We start from the raw sequence: 26355 nt of genomic DNA, 5'->3' as shown, positions 1-26355 counted from the left end.
ATCTATAGGTCATGAATGCATATATGATCATAGGAATCTGAAACTTATCTGAGAATCATCATGAAGGTGTAATGCCCTCTCATAACATCTGCAATAACATTTTTTAGTCAATGAATTTACCAATCATTCATCTATTCATCAAACATGTCAAGATCCATAAACAATATATATATGTAACCAATAGTTAACCATCATATAAACCAACAAATAACCAATATCTAAACCATGGAAACTCAACCATAATATCACCATCATAATCAATACACATATACATGAATCACAATAGAAATTACCTCTTATTAAAATATGAAAATGCCAACCAAGTCAGGGACTTCCATGTACCACCCAACCATAGATTAGGCTTAACCAAATCCTTTTTTCAGCCAATCACCCCCCGCACCATTGTAGGTTTTAACCCTGTACAGAAATTACCTGCATACAAATTCTAAAATATAGAAAATAAACATTAGCGAGAGCATAAAACATAAAACATATATACAAAAAGATTTTTCCTTGGATCCCAAAACGGGGACTACCAGATTTATTTTTCATTATATTCCTTTCAATTTTACAACACATATATATACATGTCGACGCATTCAGAAACTCCAATCCATTAACCCTGGATTAGAACATAACCATAGTTCCTTTGAACGGATGTACAAGATACCATGGGCAGAAAAATATCATGCCCAAAACCATGTGCAAAACCCATGCACAAAACCATAGGTAGGTCTGCCCACCTAAACCCCACAACTTCACGCATGAGGCTATTCGTGGAAAGAATATAACACACACCCACCATTCTCCCACTTGTTGTTTTCTTTCCACATGGGGGGGTCACAGGAGATCTTAGACATTGGTCGAACCCTACAATGCCCATTGTTTCTCTACACCTAGAAAACTTGTCAGTGCTTACAGACTTTGTCAATGCATCTACATTATTCTTCAAAGTGTTCACCTTTACCAATAGCACATTTTTGTCCTCAACCATATCCCTCACAAAGTGATACTGAACATCAATGTGCTTTATCTTTGAATGATAAGCAGGGTTCTTTGCCAAAAAAAAATCACTTTAGCTGTCAGTCTATCCTTATAGTCCGTTGTACTAACCCCATACTTGAATAAAAATCTATGTAACCAAATTGCATCCTTGCTTGCATGAGTGGGTGCCATATATTCTGCCCTTGTAGTTGAAAGTGCCACTACAAACTATCTCTGACTCATCAAATTGACTACATCTCCAAATAGGTTAAACACATACCCACTTGTAGATCTTCTTTGATCCAGATCTCCAGCCCAGTTTGCATCAACAAAGCCATGAATGTCAAAAACTATGTACAATCTTGGTCTTCCTTGGTAGCACAGTCCATAATCACTAGTTCCATGTAAATACCTGAAAATCCGCTTTACTGTTGTCCAATGCTCCTTCCTTGGTTTTGACATAAACCTGCTCAATACTCCCACTGGATGTGCAATGTATGGTCTAGTACAGAACATTGCATACATCAGGCTACCGATTGCACTTGCGTATGGAACAAGGGACATGTACTCTTCCTCTTCTTATGTCTTGGAACATTGTTCAACAAATAATTTTACACCTACATGAATAGGATCCTTCACTAGTTTAATATCTTGCATATTAAACCTATGTAGTATTGTCTCGACATATTTCCTCTAGTTTAACCATAGCTTCCTCTGTGCCCGATCTCATTTAATTTCCATGCCTAAAATATAGTTTGCAGCACTGAGATCCTTCATGTCGAATTTGGAGGACAATTGGGTCTTCAGATCTTGGATAATTTCTTTGTCATTTTCAATCAGCAACATATCATCCACTTACAAGACCACATAAATAACACAGTCACCAATTAATTTAAAATACACACATTGATCCACTTTGCTTCTAGTGAAGCTAAGTCCCCATATATATGTATCAAATTTTTGATACCACATCCTTGGTGACTGCTTTAACCCATGTAGACACTATTTTAAACTTCATACCAGTTATTTCTTACCCTTCACCGCAAAGCCTTCAAGTTGCTTCATGTAGATCTCTTCTTCCAGATCCTAGTGAATAAATGTTGTCTTCACGTCCATCTTTTCTACCTCAAAATCAAAAGCAGCAGCAATAGATAAAAGTAATCTAATAAAAGCTACCTTAGCAACAGGAGAAAAAATATCACCAAAAGCAATTATCGACACCTGGGAATAACCTTTTTCTACCAACTAAGATTTATATTTCTCCACCTTGCCTTCTATATTCATCTTCTTCTTAAACACCCAGTTTCTTCCAATGGGTTTTCTTCTACCAGGAAACTACACCAGATCCCAAGCCTCATTTTTGTGCAGAGAAGTCATTTCATCAATCATGGCCTCTTTCCAGAGTTTTCCATCCTCTGAATCTACTGTCTCCCTAACAGTTCTGGGATCATCATCAATAACAGATAAAGAAAAATTTGAACAGAAATAAGATGGACTATACCTTTCTGGTTCCCTTCTTTCCCAAACTGGTCTTCTCACAGCTAGAGTTTGTGGCTCTTCATATTCTGATTCCTCTTCTACTGTAGAATATGGTTCTTCTTCCTTTAGTTCAAACTCTATCTTCTTAGGTTCCTTTGGTAGGACTTCATGTTTAATAACATATTTCACCTCTCTAAACACCATATCTTGGATGTACACAACCTTCCTTGTTTCTGGGTTCCAAATATTATAACCTTTTAAACCATCCTTTTACCCAATAAATATGCACCTCTTAGATTCACTATTCAACTTGGTTCATTTCTCCTTTGGAACATGTACATATGCATCACAGCCAAATGCCATCAGATGTGAAAGAGAGGGTTTCTTACCAGTCCACACCTCTTGTGGAAACTTATCCTCCAACGCTGACGAAGGTGATCTATTAATAAGGTAACATGCAGTCTCCATCGCCTCTACCCAAAATTCCTTTCCTAACCCGACACCACTTAGCATGCTCCTTGCCTTTTCCATCAACATCATGTTCATTCTTTCTGCAACTCGATTTTTCTGAGGTGTGTATGGAGTAGTCTTCTATCATGCTATACCACACTTCTTACAGAAACCTTCAAATTCATTCTTACATAACTCTCCACCATTATCTGTCCTCAACACCTCTATCTTCTTCTCTGTTTGGTTTTCCACCAAAGCCTTAAATTATTTAAACTTGTCAAAGACTTCAGAATTATTCTTGAGGAAATATATCCATGTATTCCTTGAGAATTCATCTATAAATGATACATAATACACAAACTTAACTAGTGATGGAACCGACACAGGTCCAAACACATCATTGTGCACAAGCTCTAATATCCCTTTCACCCTTTTAGCACCAGAGGAGAAACTCACCCTATTTTGCTTCCCATATACACAATGTTTACATAAATCTAAATCCATAGAGAAATTATACATACCTTCTACCATACCATTGAAGGCCCTTTTCTCCAATATGTCCAAGCCTTTGATGCCATATCATGGTCTTTTCTCCAGAGACCACAAGGTTTTCTGCTCCACATTTAGGAACCACAAAAATATTGCACCCATCAATAACAATGCTACCCAGAAGCTTGTACATAGTTCCAATTTGAACTCCCTGCATCAAAACTAGTGCTTCTCGAACCATCTTGTAGGTATATTTCTCGAACACTATTTTTACATCTGCATCATCCATTTTTCTTACAAAAATATAATTTTTGGGCAATGCAGGAATATGGAGAACACCTGGAAGTGTTCTAATCCTTCCACCTTGAAACCTTAGCTTGACTTTTCTACTTCTAATGATTCTAGCCTTCCTCTCATCCCCTAGGAGGAAATCACCACCATCATATTTCTCATATTCATAGAACCACTCCCTGTGGGGAGTGAAGTGAAAGGATGCACTTGAGTCAATCAACCATGCCTCATGATCTACATGTGTACCTGAAGAAGAAGGCAAATACACATAGCCACCTTCATTTGAGGTTGTTTTTGCCTCTGTAGAAGGGGCATCATTAGATCCCTTTCCTTTCTTATGAGCTTTAGATCTACAATCCTTTTTGAATTTCCCTTCCTTTCTACATTTCCAACACACTTTTACATGTTTTACTGGAGATTTAGATCTCCCTCTAGATTTAGATCCCCTGCTCGAGGACTTATTTTTGTTTTTGTTATGTGACCGTCCTTGTATAGAAAAGGCATCACTAGTATGGCCCTCCATATTTTTCTGTCTCATCTCCTCTGAAAACAAGGATGAGACTATTTCATCAAACTTCAAGGTAGTTGTATTGCTACCTCAGTGCAACAACCAGACTATCCCACGAATCTGGTAGAGAAAAAAACAAATTGATGCACTTATCTTCATCTAAAATTTTAATATCAACATATAACAACTGACTTACCACAGTATTAAACACATTTAGATGCTTTGTCACTGAGTCTCCATCCTTCATCCTCAAGTTATATACATTTTCCCGTAGGAACAATTTGTTCACCAGAGACTTAGATTGGTACAAAGTCCCTAACTTGTCCCACAAATCCTTCGTCGTAGCTTCCCCTGATATATTGAATAATGTTGAATCTGAGTTACATAACTATATTGTGCTCTTTGATTTCTTATCCAACTTCCCCCAGTATTCATCTGACATTTTCATTGGTTTAGTACTCGGATCTACCACAATCGACTAATATTTATCCATCAGTAGATCCTCCATCTTGAGTTTCCACAACTCAAAACTCCGACCATTAAATTTCTCGATCTCTATCTTTCCACTTCTTGTCATCTCCTTTAACCTAAATAATCAATCCTGCAGATCTCCCACTAAACAGGGTCTACCACAGGCCCAAGAAAAACCCTTCAACAACAAAGGCATCCCATTGAAGTCAAAACAACTCCTATACCAAATGTAGGTTTTAACCTTGTACATAAATTACCTGCATACGAATTCTAAAAAACTGAAAATAAACAATGATGAGAGCATAAAACATAAAATAGATATACAAAGAGATTTTCCTCCTGGATCCCAAAATTGGGACTACCATATTGATTTTTCATTATACTCCTTTCAAATTTACAACACACACACACACACACACACACACACACACATATATATGCAGAAGCATTCAGAAACCCCAATCCATTAACCTTATATTAGAACATAATCATAGTTCCCATGACCAAATCTACAAGATACCATAGGCATAAAACCATCATGCCCAAAACCATGTGCAAAACCCATGCACAAAACCATAGGCAGGTCTGCCCACCTAATATAGGGTCCAAAAAAACAATTCCCGCCCCCCTCACACCCCCCGACAGGTATGGCTGCCACCCCCCTCCCCCCCATTGCACTGGACGCAATTAAGGGGGGACTGGTCGCCCCCCCTTTAACACCCTGACTTCGCACGTGGGGCTTGTCGTGGAAAGAATATAACACACATGCAACAACCATATTCCAAGCATCAATGTGGGATCTCATGGAATAACCAAACTAGGGTTTCCAGAGGCCAAACCAGCTCAACCCTCAACCGATGATTCAATCTCATGGTCGGACATCACTAACCATCACAAGATCAATCTCTACCCAACTTGTTCAGGGCTCCACAGTGTTTGTTCCATCCCGACTTCAAAGACTAGTAACTCAACCCACAATTGTCGTCGGACTCGAGAGTGTTTGTCCAACAATGATCTGTTTTTATATGATTAGTTTTGTTGTGATAATAACAATTATAGATTTATAAACATGTGCTTGCTTCTTGGTTTTTGTTATGAGGTTTCCTTAGTTGTTGGTGCTTACAAACATGTAAATTTCCTTAAGTTAAACAAGACATTCATGAGAAAAATAGCTTCGAAAATGAATAATAAACAACAAACATGTACAGTGCAGTGAACCATCAAAGAGACACATTAACACAGTGTTTTGATCAAGGAGTTCATCCGTCCTGGGCTACATCTCCTTAGTCCAACTTCCATGGCTTTGGCCTCTGTATTAGCTCAATGTGGCAAATATGTTGTTTAAAAATATCCATGGCTCTTGATACTTGCACCAATGTGTTCAGAAGGTCCAAATTAGCCAAGAACACTTCTTTCCAATCTCAGTTTGGTCGAAAACTGAGCAAGTTATGCTTCATTCAAATTTTCCTAGGAAATCTTGCTAAATCTAGAGAGACTCCAGTTAAGTATGCCAAGTTTGATGGTGATTTCGGATTTGGTGGCTCTACCATAAATGCTGCCAACTTAATCAAGAAATTAATTAATTTTAAAGTGTGGTTAACGGTGCTCTAAACGTGCTTAGTGCTGGCCCCTAGCTCCTAGTTCGGGCGTATGGTCGCATGGGGTGGGGGTTGGCCTGCAGGGCTAGCTCCCACCACCCCCACTATTAGCAATCAATGTAGATTCAAGTACAAATTTGTGGTATCCCTTTTCAAAACCATGCATATGGTTCAACAATAAGTAATGGAATTTGGGTGGGGTAGGTTATGGGTTCAAACTCGCCTTCGCCCAACCCATATATTTTTACCAATATATATTTATACCATATGAAATTAGAACTTTGAATATATGCGACCTTTGGAATATTCAGATTTAATAAATAATGTTATCTATATATATATATATATATATATATATATATATATATATATATATATATATATAGTTAAAAAACTATATAATATAAATAATAACTATATATAATATATAATAATATTTAAATAAAAGCAAATTCGAATTCCACCTTGGAGCCAACTAGGAAATTTCCCTTTCACACAACCACACTGGAGAATCCGGAGGTGACACTTGTCACAACCCCATTGGGCGAAAACTAAAGAAGATTCCCCTTGCTTTCTGGACTGCTAACTAGACTTCCATGTCATCATTCTGTCCCATTCTGCAATTTTTTTTAGTTGTTTAGGAAAACGAACAACAAGCCTTTTCTTAATCATCCGAACTCCATTTTCAGTGAAAGAAATTGCTTTATGATTGTCTTGACGAGACAGACACAGTCATATAGTTTTCGAGCCAATCTGAGAACTTTGATTTTTGAGCTAAATACTGAGCACCTGATCATTCCTCCCCACTAGAAGCCTTTTGGACCCCAAAAGATACTATTATTTGACAAGTAGATGAGGGTACATCCCCCTCACCTTTCCAAGCTCGATCTAATTGGCTTTTGACGAATTTGTTTCCTTGAGATCCTCTCTAAGGAAATCAACATTCACTTGCCTTGAGGACCTCGTTCTATACATGTACTTGTCTTTGCCCTTTTCAAGCTGATCTTGCACTGTTTGTTGCACCATTTTCAGTCGTTCATAGAAACTCATGGTTTTGTCCATGTCACCATCAAAAGAAACATCCGTCTTACCAAGATGACATAAAAAAATATAATGCAAATGGATGACAAATCTCACTACTTGGTTTACATGACTCAAGCTCAATTGTACATCTTGAAAGTATGAAATTTTCTGAACATAACTTTCATGTAAAAAAGAATGACGTCTGAGTACAACAATTACATAACCAATAGGCCTAAAAGGAATAACAATGAACTTGTTGCTTATACCTCTTTTGTACCTTCGAACCAAGTGAAATTTTTACAAGTATCCATCTAATGAAAGTGCATGGATCGTTGCAACTTAATCTTTACACCATGAAAATATTCTGAATGAAATAAGATGTTAAAGTTGCTTTCATAAACCTGAAACTTAAATGAACCTTTCAAGTTTGAAAGAGCATAAAAAAGAATTGAACTAATCTTTTGGTTTGAAGCAACACATGCCTCTTGTTGTTTGCCTCCCCACTGAAAGACTTTGCACACACATGACAATGCATGCCAAGGAGCTTCGAAAGAAGAAATGTCAACAACAACTCTCCTCCAACATTGGGTTTCTCCCAACAAGCCTCTTATCAAAATGGTGATCTTGGGCGTTGACCAATCAACAATGCCATCCAACTTGGAGAGGCTTGCCTTCAACTTACCTCCTCCAATATCATGGCCCAAATGCATCAAAGAAATGAAACCCAACTTGTACTTTGATATCTTCAAAACATCAAACAATTTTCCTTCATAGATGACATGTGCATAAGAAAAATTTCTCAGCATGTTTATGTCACCCAAGTGGACAATTTCTTCAAGAAATGACTCTTTTTTGCCATAATTCAAATACATGTTTGTAGTAGAAGTGCTACAAAGAACATACAACATTAAAAACCATACAAACCATTCTTGTTTGGTGTTATGTATATTATTGCACTGACCTCTTTTTACAACTTTGCTTCGGCGAAAACTACTCCTTTTGTCCTCTTTCTTGAAATACTTACCATTCCTCTTTGATACCATAACCATCAGTGCACAACATGGCGTAAGAAATGATTGAATGAGCCCATTATTCAACAAATTTTTGCATTGCATTGGTGTCTCTACACTTTGCAATTTTGTCAACCCTTGCATGCTAACATCACAAAGAGAAACCTCTTGCTGCAAAGATATTTCATGTGAAGTTTCTTTCTCCTTGAAGGACGATTCTTTCACAACCTGAAATACTTCATCACTCTGATGAACTGAACCAACCAAATCAGAATTGAAATTTGCATTACATGCAACAACATTTTCATAAACAATATCATCATTTGGCTTGAACATGAGAAGTACTAAACTTTTACTTGAATTCACTAGTCTTTTTGCCTGTCCAACATTGACCAAAGAAATATTTATTTTTTTGTGATGGGCTCTCACTATATACTCCACACCATCCTTCAACAAGTGATACTTTTTTTCATGGCGGTAAAATACTGATTTCCGGTCATACAAATATGGACTACCCAACACCACACCTGAAATATCAAGCAGTACCACATCTAACTCTACATCATCAACATAATTTGCAATGATTGCAAATTTAAACAAATATTTTCTTGTAACCTGTAAACTTGTGTCTCTTGTTATCGATCCCAAAGGGTTTGGTTTATGGCAAGGTATAGTTTCAAGATTCAATCTGTTGACTAAGTCTTCAGAGATTAGATTCTCTTGTGACCCACTATCGAAGATTGTGTCAATATTGGTGTGTTTAGATATGACCCTAACATGAAATAACTCAATTCGTCTCTTTTCATCTGGAGTAGTAGTAGTGTTATAGTTTTGTGAACTAGTGCTTGCAATATATTGTTTTCCTTTGATTCCCATGACAGTGATTTTATTTTCATCACCTGATTCAGAACCTAAATCTTCTTGAGTGATAGCAGTGGTTTTCTATTTCCCTTTATTATTGAACTTATTTGGTCTCATTTCTAGATGCAATTTCCGGCAGTGGGCTTCATCATGCCCCTCTTTGGAACAATGTTTGCATGTGATTTTCTCTCCTTCTTTCTTGATACTTTCATTCTTATTTCCCTTCCATTTTCCTCCTTTCTCTTTCTCCTTACCCTTAGGTGGTTTTTTATTACTATCCTCTTCATAAGTGTTCTCTCCTCTAGATTCAAGATGTGTGGCTTGCACAAATACCTCATCTAAATTGTTTGGGTTAAACATAAGGATAATATGTTTCAAATAGGAATGTAAACCCCCAATATATTTCAACAGTGTATCTTAGGAATTCAAATTCAATCCTAATTACAAAGCCCTTTTCCTAAACTCATGTGTATAATCTTGGGCTGTTTGGCCTTTAAGCTACCTAAAATTCTGCCAACTCATAATGGCTTTCTTCATATAGCCTAAAGGATAAAACTGTCTTTTAATTGCAGAAACAAATTCAACCCAAGAAATGGATATTGTACCATGGATTCACATTTCCTCTTGAGTCTTTGTTTCCCACCAAAACTAGTACAACTCCTTCTAACCTTAGTGAAGCCAATTGGATCTTTATGTTGTCTTCTTGAAGGTTTTGAATTCTACAGTATACCTCCAACTATTGAATCCAATTGTCCAACTTTTCTGCATTCACTTCACCATTGTACATGGGAAGTTCAAATTTTATGTCTAATTTCAATAATGGAGTTTTTCCTTTTGGGGTATTTGAATGAGTATGGGCAATTGCAGTGGTGGTAGTGGAAGATGATGATGTGTGAGATGATGAAGATGATGAAGAATATTATGATGATGGTGGAGATGGAGGTGGATTTCCACCATTCCCTTTGGAATCCTTCTTATCATCTTTTTTTTCCTCTGAGCTTCCTTCTCCATGTGGAGGTTTAGAAATCTCTCCAACCATTCTGGTGTTCCTCTCTTCATAGAGGAATTTAACCATCTCAGTCAAAGTTTAGAAATCTTTCTTAAATTCTTCCTCTTCTGAAGAGGGACCTTCACGCTCTCTTTCTCCAGACATAATGGCTATGGATTCAGGCTAAAAAATTTGTATTGATTGTACCTCTTCAATCACAATTGAAAGCAAAAATTGAGGAGCTTCAAGTGCAGTTGGAATTGGAACTTTGGGTGGTGGAGATTGTGGCCTTGTGGCTCTCCTTCTTTTGGGCATTACCTCAAGAGTTGCAACCAATAACTTCCCTTCTCCTATCTTCATCACAATTTTGCAACCATTAAAATTCTAATTGCACAAACTCAAGAAATCAAGAAATTCAACCTTGGGCTATGATACCAACCTGATCTGTTTTTGTATGATTAGTTTTGTTGTGCTAATAACAATTAAAGATTTATAAACATGTGCTTTCTTCTTTATTTTTGTGCTGAGGTTTCCTTAGTTGTTGGTGCTTACAAACAAGTAAATTTCCTTAAGTTAAACAAGACATTCATGAGAAAAATAGCTTCAAAAATGAATAATGAACAACAAACATGTATAGTGCAGCAAACCATCAAAGAGACACATTAACACAATGTTTTGATGAAGGAGTTCACCCCTCCTGGGCTACATCTCCTTGGTCCAGCTTCCATGGCTTGGGCCTCTGTATTAGCTCAATGTGGAAAAAAATGTTGTTTACAAAGCTCTATGGCTCCTAATACCTACACCAATGTGTTCAGAAGGTCCAAATTAGCCAAGAACACTTCTTTCTGATCTCAATTTGGTCGAAAATTGAGCAAGTTATGCTTCATTCAATTTTTCCTAGGAAACCTCGCTAAATCTGGAGAGATTCCAGTTAATTCCACCACATTTGGTGGCGGTTCTGGATTTGGTGGCTCCGCCATAAATGCCACCAACTTAATCAACAAATTAATTAATTTAAAATGTGATTAACGGTGCTCTAAATGCGCTTAGTGCTGGCCCCTAGCTCCCGATTCGGGTGCATGGTCACATGGGGTGGGGGCTAGCCCGCAGGGCTAGCTCCCACCACCCCCGCTGTCGGCAATTAATGCAGCTTCAAGTACAAATTTGTGGTCTCCCTTTTCAAATCTGTGCACATGGTTCAATGGTAAGTAATGGAATTTGGGTGGGGGAGGTTATGGGTTCAAACTCGCCTCTGCCCAACCCATATATTTTTACCAATATATATATTTATACCATATGAAATTCGAACTTTGAATATATGCGACCTTTGGAATATTCGGATTTAATAAATAATGTTTAATATATATCTATCTATATATATATAGTTTAAAAACTATATAATATAAATAATAACTATATATAATATATAATAATATTTAAATAAAAACAAATTCGAATTCCACCTTGGAGCCAACTAGGCAATTTCCGTTTCACATAACCACACTGGCGAATCCGGAGGTGACACTTATCACAACCCCATTGGGTGAAAACTGAAGAAGATTCCCCTTGCTGACTGGACTACTAACTAGACTTCCATGTCATCATTTTGTCCCATTCTGCAATTTTTTTTAGCTGTTTAGGAAAACAAACAACATGCATTTTCTCCTTCATCCGAACTCTGTTTTTGCTGAAACAAATTGCGTTGTGATCATCCTGACGAGACGGACGCAGTCATATAGTTTTCGAGCCAATCTGAGAACTTTTATTTTTGAGCTAAATACTAAGCACCAGATCAAACAAAGGCTTATAGAACTAGTATCTCAACCCACCAAGGGCTCTAAAGCATTTTTCCAACCAAGGATTCTATGAATAGTAACTCAACCTAAGTTGTTATAGGGCTTCGAGAGCATTTGTCCAACCAAGGATTTTGGGAACTAATAACTCAACCTGCAACCATAAGGAACATGAGTACAAATAAAAAAATAAAAGGGAAAACCCACAACACCATGGTTATCTAGGAAATGGAAAGGCTAGGAAAAAACATTGTTAATCCAAGCAATCCTCCATGCCAATGAAAAATCATAATCAAGAAACCACATGCATGTACCATGCATGCCAAAACTAGAAAGGAAACCATGCATGCAACTTGAGACCTGCAAAGAAATCCTATTGTAGTTATTGATCCTGCTATTCCCTTGCGCTTTCTGGATTTTGCTTTGCCTTATTTCTCCAATCCAAGTGAATAATAGAGCGCTCCAAGCATGCTCCAAGAATGCTCTAAGTGTGCAAGAGTATGAGAGAGAGAGCTCCAAGTTGAAACTAACAAAATGTTGTACTATCAAAAGCTAGGAACTGATCCACATAAACTTTTTTATCATTGAGGCCTCTATTTTCTTCATTTTCCTTCATTTTTCCTTCAATTTCCCTCTCATGCAAATCTATGACCTTTCACCTTCATTTTCTCCTATTTTCCTTTATTTTTGTAAATAAATGCCAATTAATGCCTCTTTTCCTTTTCAATGTGTTTTCCATTGCCTTTGCCAATTTCCTTAGCCATAATAAACCAAATGAACATGCACTAGGTTGTTTTTCCCACTATTCATCTTGTAACACGTGTCCCATGACCTTGGTCTTATTTTTCCTTTATTAACTTTATTACATGTATTTTTAACCTAGGGCTATTACAGAATTGTTTAAAAACAACCATCTCTCAATGGTGAACCCTCTTCTTGGGCACCCCAATATTCTTGTGATACATAGGTGCATCAAAGAGGGAACTATTTTTTTTTTAATTATATATTGTCATATAATAATAGGTGCACTATATGACATAATGATGCATGTCCAATATTAAATGTAATTTTTGGCTATTCTAATTGGTGCACAAACTGTCGAACATTGTTCATAGTGTACCTTAGAGAAATCCATGCACCATGTGGATTTTTTTAAAGAAAACATCTATTACTAGTGCCTTATGGGCCATAAAGTGCATTTGCATTTGAAAAGTTTCCTTTCATGTCATAAACCATTTGGTTCCCCTATGTCATGGAGCATTTATGTAGTATTGTATTAACCAAAACAATGCACCTATGTCAAATTGGTATGCCAAGCTATATTTCTTGCAAAAATATCTAACTACAATCATTTGCAAAAAAAATGTGCAAATTATGAGGAACTTTGAAAATCACTTGTGCTAAAAGCATATTCCCTAGTAGTGCAATGAAGGAATACGTATGGTGTTAGGGGAATGGATAGGGTGACATGCAACATGCGATGTGAACCAACAAAAGGTTAGAATGATTAGCCCCATGCACCATATACCTTTTATAGCATGGCATAGCACCACATTATATAGTGGAAAGGGAAACTATTGAAACCATGAGATTAGGAATAATCATACTAGAGCATGGTTGAAGATCATTATATCACAACAGATTCCAAAAAATCATAAAAAAACAGAAAGATATCGCTCCAAATGCTAAACCATGTAATCTCTATGCATATACAATTGGGGGTAGGGGGGATATGTGAAAAACCACTTTAAGAAATTTTTCACTTTAGAAGGAATCAATTTGTAGTGCTCTATTATGTAAGTTTTAATCCTGTATACACATTACCTGCAAACGAATTCTTAAAAATAAAAAATATACAATGGCGAGAACATAAACAATATACATAGATATTTTTTCCTTGAACCCAAAATCGGGAAAACCAAAATGATTTTTCATTAGAGTCCTTTCAATGTTAAAATACATTATATACATGTCGAAGCATTCATAAACCCCAATACATTAACCTTGGATTAGAACATAATTGTAGTTACCTTGATCGGATCCACAAAATACCATGGGAAAAACCATCATGCCCAAAAACCATGTGCAAAAGCCATGTGCAAAAATATGGGTAGGTCCACCCACCATCCATCAGACTGCGCCCATCCTTGGGTCCACCCAACCATTATTGGGTCCATATGAAATAATAATAATAATAACTCGGGGCGTTGCCCCAAACCGTGAAAGGCGGTGCCCACCCCCTTGCAAACCCCCCTAGAAGGAATATAACACATACCCAACACATTGTGTACATTTCCCAATAGAATGATGTGGCAATGTGATGGTTAAGACGAGGCAAAGGGGGAGGTGTTGCCACATGATAGGAAGTTGGATTCCCCCACAAGTAGTACTAGAGAGAAGATGTCATGAAAAATGACAATATGTTGAGTGCTTGAGGAACTACCAACAAGTAGAAGGGAGGAGCATGAATGGCCATTGGAATGTTTGATTAATCCTCCACCACCATTGTCACTTTAAAAAGGATATATAGCTTTTCACCAAGCCTATTAAGTTCTCCAAGCAATGTTGACATTTTCATTCTCATTCTACTCTTAATATATATAAATATAGAAAGACACATGATACACACGAATTTAACCCAACCCACCTTGGCTTTATAACTAGGTGGGTTGGCTTAGCTTAGGTTAAGTTAACGATTATTAATAACATCAGATCCATCTTAAACCTTCGTCTATTGGGGACCAAGAAGGATCAAACCTTTTAAGGTGTAATTTTTTAATCATTTAAGTTCATGCCATATATTAATTCATTTATATTAAATGATTAAAAAAAATACACCTTAAGAAATTTGAACCCTCTCTATGTTTGATAGATCTGAGTTTAAGATGGATATAGGTTGATCAAGTTTTTATATGTTGTCATGTACATGTACATACATAGTTATTTTTTGTCACATAAAGTTATGTGGCAATATCTCCCCCATACTAGGTTGTAGAGCACTTCATTTGCTCTTAATCTATCCAATAATTAAGAATTCCATTTTAATGTTTGAACTTGTTGTTGCATAAGAAATTGTTAAAAACATTAGCTCACAAGAGCATCTAGTTTGAATCTCTAGCCTCTCATTTTGGTCCTTTTAGCTTATATGTAAGTATGTATGCCTTTAAAGTTTATTTTTAGCTACTAGCTCTTAAAAAAATATAGAAAAAATGTTATTTAAAATAATGAGAATAAGATTATCTACCCAAATTGTATTGAGTTCAATTCTCATGATGTAACTCAGTAAAACATATTAATGATTAATAAATAAAATAAACTTATTGATTAAATGGTTTACCTTCAAAAAAAAATCTTTTCCATTAATCCAATTACATAAGTTAAAAAAAATTAAATATATAAATTTTATTTTCAATAAAATAAACTCAATTCCATTTTTAAAAAATATTTATTTAATAAACCCAATTTCATATTTTAAATGTTGATATAAATTTACATAAAATTCTCAGTTAAAAAAAAAAATACTACCATATAATGAATCTATAATCCATGGAATCAAAATCAAAATTAAAATACTAAAAAATAATCTCTATTAAAATACTACAATCTAATGGATCCATAATCCATGAAATCAAACTCAAAATTTAAATACTAAAAAATAATCTCTATTAGGGTCAATAGAATATAAAATAGGTCATTTTGAACCATGAAACAAATGTTGGTGTTAAAGGTCATTTTGAACCATGAAACAAATGTTGGTGATTTGGTTTATACATGTTAAATCCGATATCACTGATCTCTTACAGGTGGAATTTAAATTAGGATGATGAGGGTAGGGAAATTACTAAGCTGTAAAAACCTTTACACAATAGGTAGATAGGTAAAGATATATTTAAAGCAAAAAATAATAATATATTTTTATGGAAAAATAGTGAAAAATAAATAAAAGAATCATAATTATGTTTTATTAAAATTCATGATTTAAATAATATTAATTTTAAATTTAATTTTAAAAATAAAATATAAAAGAAAATTAATCTAATTAAATGTTATTAAAAATATCATTAAATTTAATAAAAAAAATTTTTAATATAAAAAAATTATTAAATAAAAATATGTTTTTTCACCCTCATAGAAACTAATAGATCATTAATATTGAATTTGACATTCAATTAGATATCACAATCATCCAAGCTTACCCTGAATTATATATAGTGTCATCCAAACTTACCCATGAATTATATCTCATGGGTGCAAAGTTTTTGCATTATGTCACCTCCCACTTCTATCAAATTAATAACATAATTAAAAGCTAACATTAAAATAATTTAGAGAATGACCTCCTTTAATTTAATTTAATTTTTCTAAAAAAATATATATATAATACTTTATTTATTTATAAGCAATAACATAATTAAAATTAAAATAAAAATAATTTAAACAATGACCTCTTTTCAATTTTTTTATATTTTATATTTTTTAATTTAAAAATTATAAAATATAAATATTTTATTTATACACAATATCATAAATAAAAATTAAAATTAAAATAATTTACAAGTGACCTTTCAATCTTATATTTCATTGCAAAATACTTTATTTATAAGCAATCACATGGTTAAAATTAAAATGAATTATGCGTTGGTCCACAAACTCATTTGAGGAAAGACTTCATCCTTTATTAGGTCGGGAAGAAAACTGTCCAAACTTTTGGAGTATTTTTGTTTAAAGAATATTTACTTTTATAAATAAAAACTTTGATAATTTTGAGTCGCTTTATTAGATGGAGGTTGAAACTTTGTGAAACTTCGTATAAAAATGAGTGATAGACTCCTCATTATTTCCACTCGTAGGTCCTTGTAAGCTAGCAAATTGGGGAGGGAGCCACAAGGAGGGAGGTTACCTTTTGTATTTGGTGGGACAAACACTATTGTGCATGAATCATGCACAACTATCCATTCTTTGATTTCATTGATCGAGATAATCATATCTCTGACATTGTGTTGATAAGGCTGAGGCACCTTAGCCACTATCTGGCTGGAAGAAACTTGTGTGTGATAGGGAGCATTATATGAGGATGTGAAGCATTTGTGCCACTTTCCACTTTTTTATTCTTGGGGTTTGGTATGTCTTAGATCCAAGTTTAAGGATGATAGTGGGTTTTTCCACCTTTTTTTATTCTTGGGGTTTGGTATGTCTTAGATCCATGTTTAAGGATGATAGTGGTTTTTTCATATTATTTGGATTTATTAATATGATAACTAAATGCAACATGACCCTTTAAACTTTACTAAAAAGTATACCACAAATGAAAATTTAGTGACAATAATAGTTATTCAAATAAAAATAAATATATTTTAATGAAGAATAAATAAATAAAAATTATATGATTATTGTAATTATGAATATGAAAATCACAAATGGTATAGACAATAATCATTGAGAATAATAAAAGAGTGGACTATGCATCGAATCAAGTACATTTGTGAACAAAACAAAGATATGTACATATTGATGTTGGCAAGAAAAATGTCATAATGATTAGGAAAAACTATGGTTTAAATTTTTAACAAGATTACTCATGAATGTCGTGACCATATGGATACTTGTTAATTGGTGCATTAGCTTCTATATCCATCTTTAAAGCTTGAGCTCTTGCACATCAACATGCATGCATCTGTTGGGTGTGGAGGTTGATTATCTTCCTGATTTAGAGGTTTTTGTTTCAACTAGATGTATACCCCAGGAATATTGTACACCCCTCCACTCGAGGGGGTGTGGGGGTTCGGGGGCAGTACTTTCGAAGCTAAAAATAAATGTAAAAGTGATCTGATGGTAGAAATTATGTTGAATTTAGGGTTTTTTCCCTAGAAGGTAACCCCTCGCTATATATGAGGGAATTGTATTGCAGATGTGTATGTGTATTTTGAGCGAGAAAGAGAGAGGAGATTGTGTGAGAGTGAAAAGGAAATTACAATGGGTTTGTTGTAGGTTGTATCCCTTCATTTTTTTGGATAGTATAAAGGAAGGACTAGCCGTTTCTACGTGGACGTAGCCCAAATTGGGTGAACCATGCATATTTGTGTCTCTCTTGTTTATGTGTTTTCTGTGTTTGTGTTTCTGTAATACTTTATGTGTTCCACTGCTCTGTAATATATAATTTTCTAACAACATCTACATTTCTCTAGTGATGAGACTATAAACTAATCATTAGATATGGCCCCACTAAGACTCTTTTTGCAACATTTAGGACATTCTTGGAAGTTGCCACTTGTAGCCATGCATGACAACTAGATGTCTTCCTTGGCCAAGTGACTGAAAATTTGAAATATTTGTCACATGTATTTAGTCCTTAATGTTTTGACTATGTAGGTTAGCCAAGCTTATAGGTATCACATTTCTCTCATTATTTAGATGAAGCAGTGCATCTGTGGAGGGCGGGTGGGCGGGGTGCGTACCTTTGGAGGAAACCAAGGCTGGTACTTCCAAAGAAGATTTCACTCTGTTATTAACTTTGATATCGTGGTTAAGTAGGCATGCCCATTCTATCTAAAAATTGGGGTCAACAAGTGTGGTGTGAACTATAAATTTCACCATCCTCCCCTGGGAGAACATGGCATATCCTGTGCTCAACAACTTCAAAGTTGGCTCTTGTAAGATTTCCAAGTTAGGAGATATGTAAGGCATAATGTTATATCAAATGCATATTTTAGTCCAAAGTTTAATTTTTCATCATGTTTATTCATTTTTCTTACACTTTTAGAATTGAATGGCTTGCAGGGTGAGGTTACCTACCTATTCTATATGAAAATTGGAACTTACAAATATGGTGCAACTTGTAAGTTTGATCAACCCCACAAGGAGAAGTTGTAGCAAAATCTATTACAATGGACACAACCTTCAAAATATGAAGATGAGATGGATTCATTTATCACTTGGTTAATATCTAAACCACATGATTCACTAGATTTAATGAAAGAAATTGAAAATCAACAAATACAAAAGTGGTATATTAAATTTGGATAATTCCACTCAATGTTAATAAATAGAAGTGATGACTATCTTTCTTGCTAGCATATGAGATCGAAGCTTCCATGTAGTTAATTAATCTTTATTTTTTATTACCATGTAATATGTGCTCTAGATTGATAGATATAAGCATTTTTTATGTTGTTTGTGTCTTTGACTTAATTTCCATTGCACTTTTCATGGTTTGAAACATTTGTATATTGTTTGAACTTTATTTTCCTATGCATTAGTCAAATTATATGCTTGTCAAAATAATTGTTGCTGAAACATTCCATACTAGATGGGAATTTGAGAAGGGCTAATATGTTGGACAAGCGTTGTATGGTGCACCCACGCCCTTGCCTAGCATCTCTTATGATAGGCATGGTATATTTGTCAGCATATGAATACAACCCATCCATCAATTTTTTATTTTTTTTTAATGGAAGTTAAAGTGAGTTGAGGGGATACAAACTGCTAGTTTGAGGTCCTTTTAAGCCCAATTTGAGATTTGACCCATCATGTAGTTAGGAACAATTATCAGACCATTTTTTCCAAAGATAACCTTTAAAAGAAACAGTTTGAAGGTGGAAAAGGAACAAAGAGAGATAGCCAAGGTTCCATGGAAAGCAAGGATTATTTATGGATCAATGACATCCTAGCTTCAACCCACATAAAGACCAATTTTTTTCCAGACAAACTTTTATCTTTGTTTGATCCATGAGCATCACAACTAGGAAAGCTTAGAACCTTATTCCAAGGGCAAAGGAAGTATAGGTACATACCAAGTTGATCCTTTAGTTGTAGAGAAGCAAGAAGCAACACTTTCCTTTTAGTTAGTAATATCGAAGTTATTAGCTGTAATACTCCTAATCTGTAATGTATTGTACATATCCGTTATATAGGTTGGTGAGCTGGATGATATGGCCAATGGCCAAATTATGTAATGTAAACATTGTATCTCATATTATTAATAAAATACATTGTTGGCTACATGACTAAGGGATGGAAAAGAGTATGGAGGGATATGACTCCACGAGAGGGGAATAAAAGGCGGTTAAGGGGGAAGAGCCATAAATAATAGTATTTTATTCTCATCCAAAGTACCTTAACCTTAAGAGGATCACCCTTGGAATATGATCAAAGTATTGGAAAATACTTCCTAGGTTTACATGTGTCAAGTTGAAGCCATGGGAAAAAAGTGCGGGTTTTTGGTGAGTTGAGAAAATTCTTACACATTCTCTCGTTCATTATTTCCTACCAAGCTACCAAATTCATATTTCCATCTAGAATGAGTAAGAGAATTGTCATATAGAACTTATTTGCATACAAAACTATTACAAGACTGTCATAGAAACATCCTTGGTGTCCTAGCATAGAGATTTTCCTGGCTAGCCTCCATTGGAGCCTTGGAAGAGAGAGTTAACTTGAGGAACTAGAGAGCCAAAGAAGAGGTATACCATACAAAATTGTGTGGTCTAAGCAAGGAAAAGGGAGATAGTAATTGACATGGTTGGTTAAGTAAGAAACCTGAGTGTTAATGGGATTTGAGTTCAAAGCAAAGCTAGAGTTTTCGCTTATGGTGTCATAACCCTAGCTTGTGGATGGTGTATTGTTGCGAGACCTAGAACAATAGAGACAAAGGCTAGGAGGAACGTCCTTGGTCTGTAGCTAGTTGCGCTTTTTATAAAATATGAGTTTTATGCCGTTGTGCAATTATGTGTAATTTCTATCTACAATTGTTGTTGTTACGAAAATGTATATGTTGTGCTACTTATCTCTAACAATTTTCTTTGAATTGCGCTTGGTATTATATTTGATTAGGCATGCATGTGTGTGCATATGAAAGGAATTATAATTTGATTGTATCATAATTAAAAATTATCGAGTTAAGGGTAGATAATTAATAAATTTAGAATTATGGTGTACATAGCAGTAATGTGCTTCAGGTGGGTACATGGGGACATTACAAGTTGCTATCATAGCAAGCTATAAGACTCGATTTACGTGGGCCAAGCCAATATAGAAAAATAAAGGAAATTGTAGAGATGAATATTTCAAGAAATTCTTGAAAAGTGTTTGACAAAAATTCCCATGACTATTTAGGGAAAACTATGGGAAAATCAAATAAAATTTATGTATGGGTGCAAAAGCTCCAATTTAAATTTTGGTTTGGTGAGTACATGCTTGTAATTTTCTAAATTATGGTTGCAAAATATTTATGGAGTGAAATTGGACAAAATCCCTAATTTCTTGGTGAATTCCATAAAGCAATTCATAATGAGGAAGTTGAATGGACATTTTTGAAGGTCAATTTGGTTGAATTGGGAGAAGTTGTAGAATGACCATGGTGGAATTGGTTGAATTGGGAAAAAATTAGAAAAAATCCTAATTCTTGGGTGTAATTGTGAGTTGAATTGTCTTTGAAATGGTGAAATATTGGAGTGTAGAAGGGAAAAATTTAAGGATCCTTACTTTTTTTTAAATGTAGAAACCTAGGTGAATCTTACTAATTCTTAATATTCCAACCATAAAATGTTTGAATATACATTTGTTAAAATATTTAAATTACTAAGGATCTTATATAGTTTGTAGAATTTTTTTGACGATTTTTAGAGTAAAATATTATTATCATATAGAATTTGGGGAAACTATTTTAGGAAAAAATGGAAATTGAAAAATAATTTTTTGGATAAAATCGTGCAAAATTAACCCATTGGCAAATACCCCCTAAAATTTTCCATAAGGGGAAACACTAATGAATTGTAGGGTGTTGAAAGAAGCTCAACTATAGAGTTTTCATGGCATCCAAGGAAAAAAATTGATTTTAGGCATCACTAAAAAAATTTGGGAAATTTTGAAATTTTTTGTATTAGATGATGTAGAGGTCATGTGGGCACCACATGTTACATGACATGGTAGAGACATAGTGGCAGGTAGAAGACACCATGTGGTAGGATACAATGGAAAAATGGTTGATCTAGAGTGCACTATGGTGGGCCTAAGTGGTGACATTTGTAGGCACAACAAACAAGTGCCATTGGGACAATAAAAGCCAATACCAAAACCTTTTGGGGTGGTTTTTCAATCTTCCAAAAAAGTCTTGATATAAATCTAGGGGTGCCACATATCCCCTAAGTGGTTTAAGACTAAACCACCATATCGAGACCTTGAATTCCATTATTGAGTAAGAAACTCAAGGAACCAACATGATCCAAGTGGATATCGATGGCCACCCACTTATTCCATTGGCTCACAACACAATTTTCTATTTTGGTAGTGTTTAGGTCTTAAACTTCTGGAGCCATTTTGAGACCCTAAACAATGTTTTTGGGGAAATGGGTTGATGACAGTCATTGAATTTTCTTGTAGTCAAAAAATTTACTTCTTGGATATACCTTTCCAATAGGCTATTGTGCGTGCCAAATGGATATCATATGCCAAAGTTACGCAACTGAGAATTTGACACTCCAACTTACCCCATCATGGCCCATAAGCCTTTGGCACTTCATCTCTGAGGGTCAAAATTTTGGATGTTTAAGTTTTCCCATTGCTTCTCTATGATAGAAAGGCCTATGAGACTAATTGTAAGATAGTTCAACGAAGGTGTGTATATGTCACGCCTCTTCTTAGAGATAAGCTACCACCATTCAAGCTAGTTTGATTTCATTTTTCATGTATATAGTTTCAACATTTTCCATTTATTAATGAAAGTCAAGTTTCACTATATATTTGTGTTTTGGTTATAAATATGTATATCATTTCCTTCTTTTCATAAATTTAGATTAGTGGTATCAGAAAAGACTACTCCTTCTCTTCTTCTTTTTTGTCCCCAACGAGGGCGATGAGGAGTTGGGACTCAAACTGCCTGACCCCTTGCAATAATTTCCTATTCTACCTTGACAACCTTCCATGGTAGAAGGAAAAGAAAGACAAGGGAGCAAAAGATCCTATTAATTTTTTGCTCAAAGAAGCCCTCGAGTGACAAAGGAATGAGATATGGATAAATTTTCCCATATCCTTCAATGAATGCCAATAGGTGATGCATCTTCATCAAGTGACCACTTTGGAGGTGTTGCCCCCTTTAAGGTACAAGTTAATTGTGATATTCATATATTTGAAGGCCGGATGGTGCAGATGCTCTAGACAAATGGCTAAATATGCTAAAAGGGTATTTTTCAATTCAAAAATTTTCCAATAGAGAAAACATTACCTTTGCACTCCTTAAGGTCGCCCCCAATGTCAATGATTCGTGAGAAACTTATGGTGAGCAAAGGGCCATAGAGGAATTTGCACTATTTTCAGTCACACCCACTTGGGACTCTTTTAGGGATGATGTTAAGGAAACATATTACCATGTTCGCAGTTTTGAGGACCAGTACATGAGATGGACAACACTACAGTAGGAAAGGGATCAAGTAGTGCTAGAGTTCACAAATATCTTTCATACCTTGTGCACCGAGATGGGTATCAAAGACTCTAAGAGACATATAGTTCTTAAGTACCACAATTGTTTGTACAAATACATCTAGACAAAAATGGAGTTCCTAGACATCTCCTTATTTGTCGCATCATACTGATGTGTTATCAAAATCAAGAAAAAAGTAAACAGAAGAAGCGAGACTTTAGATCTACGAATCATTTAGCAGAAGTAGAAAAAAGGCATCCCAAATTATATAAAAAATGACAGAGTCCGAGTGGACCACGCTAGGACAACCCATATAAGTCATAGATAAAGAATGGTAATGGGAAGATGAAGAAAGACATGGGAAATTGGTTAGAGCTCCACAAGAGCTCCTCTCATAACACGAATGAATGTTGTGCAAGGCAGTCGTTGGTGGCCAAGCTAAAAGCCTCAAATTCAAACATTGGTTTTGACTTTGAACTAGGCCTAGACAAGGTGAAACAAATCTTTGATGCAAAAGCCAATGTCATCGCTGCCATCACCAAGGTCCAACAAAGTGAGCTTGAAGATTTGGAAGAAGCTGAGCGCCTCTTTCACTCACAAATGTGGGTGAAGGGTGTTCCAATGTGTTTCATTGCCAACAGTGGGAGTCAAAAGAACCTCATATGAGCAAATGTTATTAAGAGGTTTGGCCTGCTAACAACACCACACCCACAACCACACACCATCGGGTGGCTCCACCAAGGGAAAGATCTTTGGGTCAGTCAACGATGTTGCTTGTCCTACAACATCAAGTATTTTAGTGATGAGGTATTGTGTGATGTTGCTCCCCTTGAAGTTGGTGATGTTCTATTAGTCTAACAATACTTATGGAAGCATCATGTTGGATATGAGTCTAGACCTCGTAGTATTATATTACTTGGGTAGACAACTATATAGGATACCAAAAGTAGTCTTGCCTACTTCTATCTATTTAATATTTGTTAAGAAATAAAGTAAGGTCATCTCACAGACCGGGAAATTCGTATTCTTCCTGATTCACTCTCAAATTATGGAGAGGATTGTGGCCACATCCACGACCTCTACACAAGGCTCCTCCACATATCAAAGGCAAGTGGATAAGAGTGTGGAAGAATACAAAGAGATCTTCACCTCACCCACTGGGTTACCTCTACATTGTTAGGTCAAGCATTAAATCAATATAACCAATGTCACACTTCTACCCAATGGGATAATCTACCATTTCTCTCTTCTATAAAATGATGAAATCAAGTGACAGATCCAAGAGATACTCCAAAAAGGTCACATTTGACCAAGTTCCTCACCGTGTGGAAGCCCAACTATACTCATGCAAAAGAAATATGGGACCTAGCAACCCTGCATTAATTATTGGGCCCTAAACAAAATCACGGTTCAGATTTGCTACATGATTCCTCGAATTGACGACCTTCTTGACCAACTCAAGGGGGGTAATTACTTTAGTAAGATTGATTTGAATCCCAACTACCAACAAGTCCCAATAGAACCAACTGATGTGTGGAAGACTGCTTTCAAGTCCAAGGAGGGTCATTTTGAATGGTTGTCCATACCCTTTAGTTTGATGAATTCCCTATAAAATTTCATGAGGTTGATGGATGATATCTTGAAACCTTTCACCAACTCTTTCATGGTTGTATATCTGAATTATATCCTCATCTTCAACAAGAGTGTGGTATAACACTTGCAACATATTCAGTAGGTCCTTCACACTCTGTGGCAACACAAGCTATGTGCTAACATGGAAAAATGCTTCTTCAGCATGGACAAGGTCCAATACCTAGGATGCATTTTTGATGATAAACATATGCATGTGGATCTAGTCAAAATCCAATTCATTTGGGATTTCGAAACCTCGACAAATCTAACAAAGCTTTGCAGCTTCTTGGGCCTTGCTAACTTATACAGAATATTTATGTTGGGGTTCTCTTCTATTGCTTGGCCTTTAATTCAAGTGACCGACGGAGGAGAAAATGAAATTTTTTCTTATTCTGAGTCACAATAGAAGGAATTTTATGAACTAAAGCACCACCTTTACTCTGCATCAGTCCTCACCCCGCCATACCCACAACAACCATTTTAGATTGAGACAGTTGCCTCTAACTATGTGATTGGCACAATCCTCATTCAACAAGTACATATGGTGGCCTATCATAGTGAAACACTCTCTGATATTTTCCAAATATACCCCACCTATGATAAGGAGATGTATTCCATTGTGCATGCCTGATAGCAATGGAAACATTATATTTTGGGGAAGGAAATGATCATCCACACGGATAATAAGCCTCTTAAATTTATGCAGACACAAGGGAAGTTACATAATGACTACCATAAAAAATGGTCCACATATCTACAACAATTCCATTTTAACATGAAATACAAGAAGGTTAGAACCAATCATGTTGCAGATTGCCTTAATTGACCCCCGATTGTGGCACTAACCATAGTTCTCAACTCTTGTGGGCACGAGACCTTTGAATGGGAACAACTATACAACAGTGACTTAGAATTCACTGCCACATACCAAATGTTAAAAGAAGGAAAGCAAGTTCTAGAATTCCACCTCCAAGATGCACTATTGTGTTATCTAGGACACCTTTGTGTTCCTTCAACCGAGCATTCCAAGCTGATCTGGGAGGTACATTAGAGTTGGGTAGCAGGGTACTTTGGTGTGGGGAAGAAAGTGGTGGTACTGCAGAAGTATTTTTATTGATTGAAACTTTTATAATACGTTGGAAAGTATATTAGGTCTTGCACTACTCGCGTCATTTCCAAACCAACCATTAAGAAGCAAGGCTTGTAAACCCTTCTGCCTACTCCTTGGGAATCCATATCATTGGACTATATTTATGGCCTTCCTTTTACTAAGAATTTTGATGATTGTGTGTTTGTGGTCATTGATATATTTTCTAATATGGCCATTATGGATGCCTATAGGAATATTATCACAACATAAGCCAC

Source organism: Pinus tabuliformis, chromosome 6, assembly GCF_031772625.1.
Source record: "Pinus tabuliformis cultivar Carrire ecotype Pingquan chromosome 6, CPIR1, whole genome shotgun sequence".
NCBI lineage: Eukaryota > Viridiplantae > Streptophyta > Pinopsida > Pinales > Pinaceae > Pinus > Pinus tabuliformis.
The sequence above is the reverse complement of the archived record's forward strand: the minus strand, read 5'-3'. Positions refer to the sequence as shown.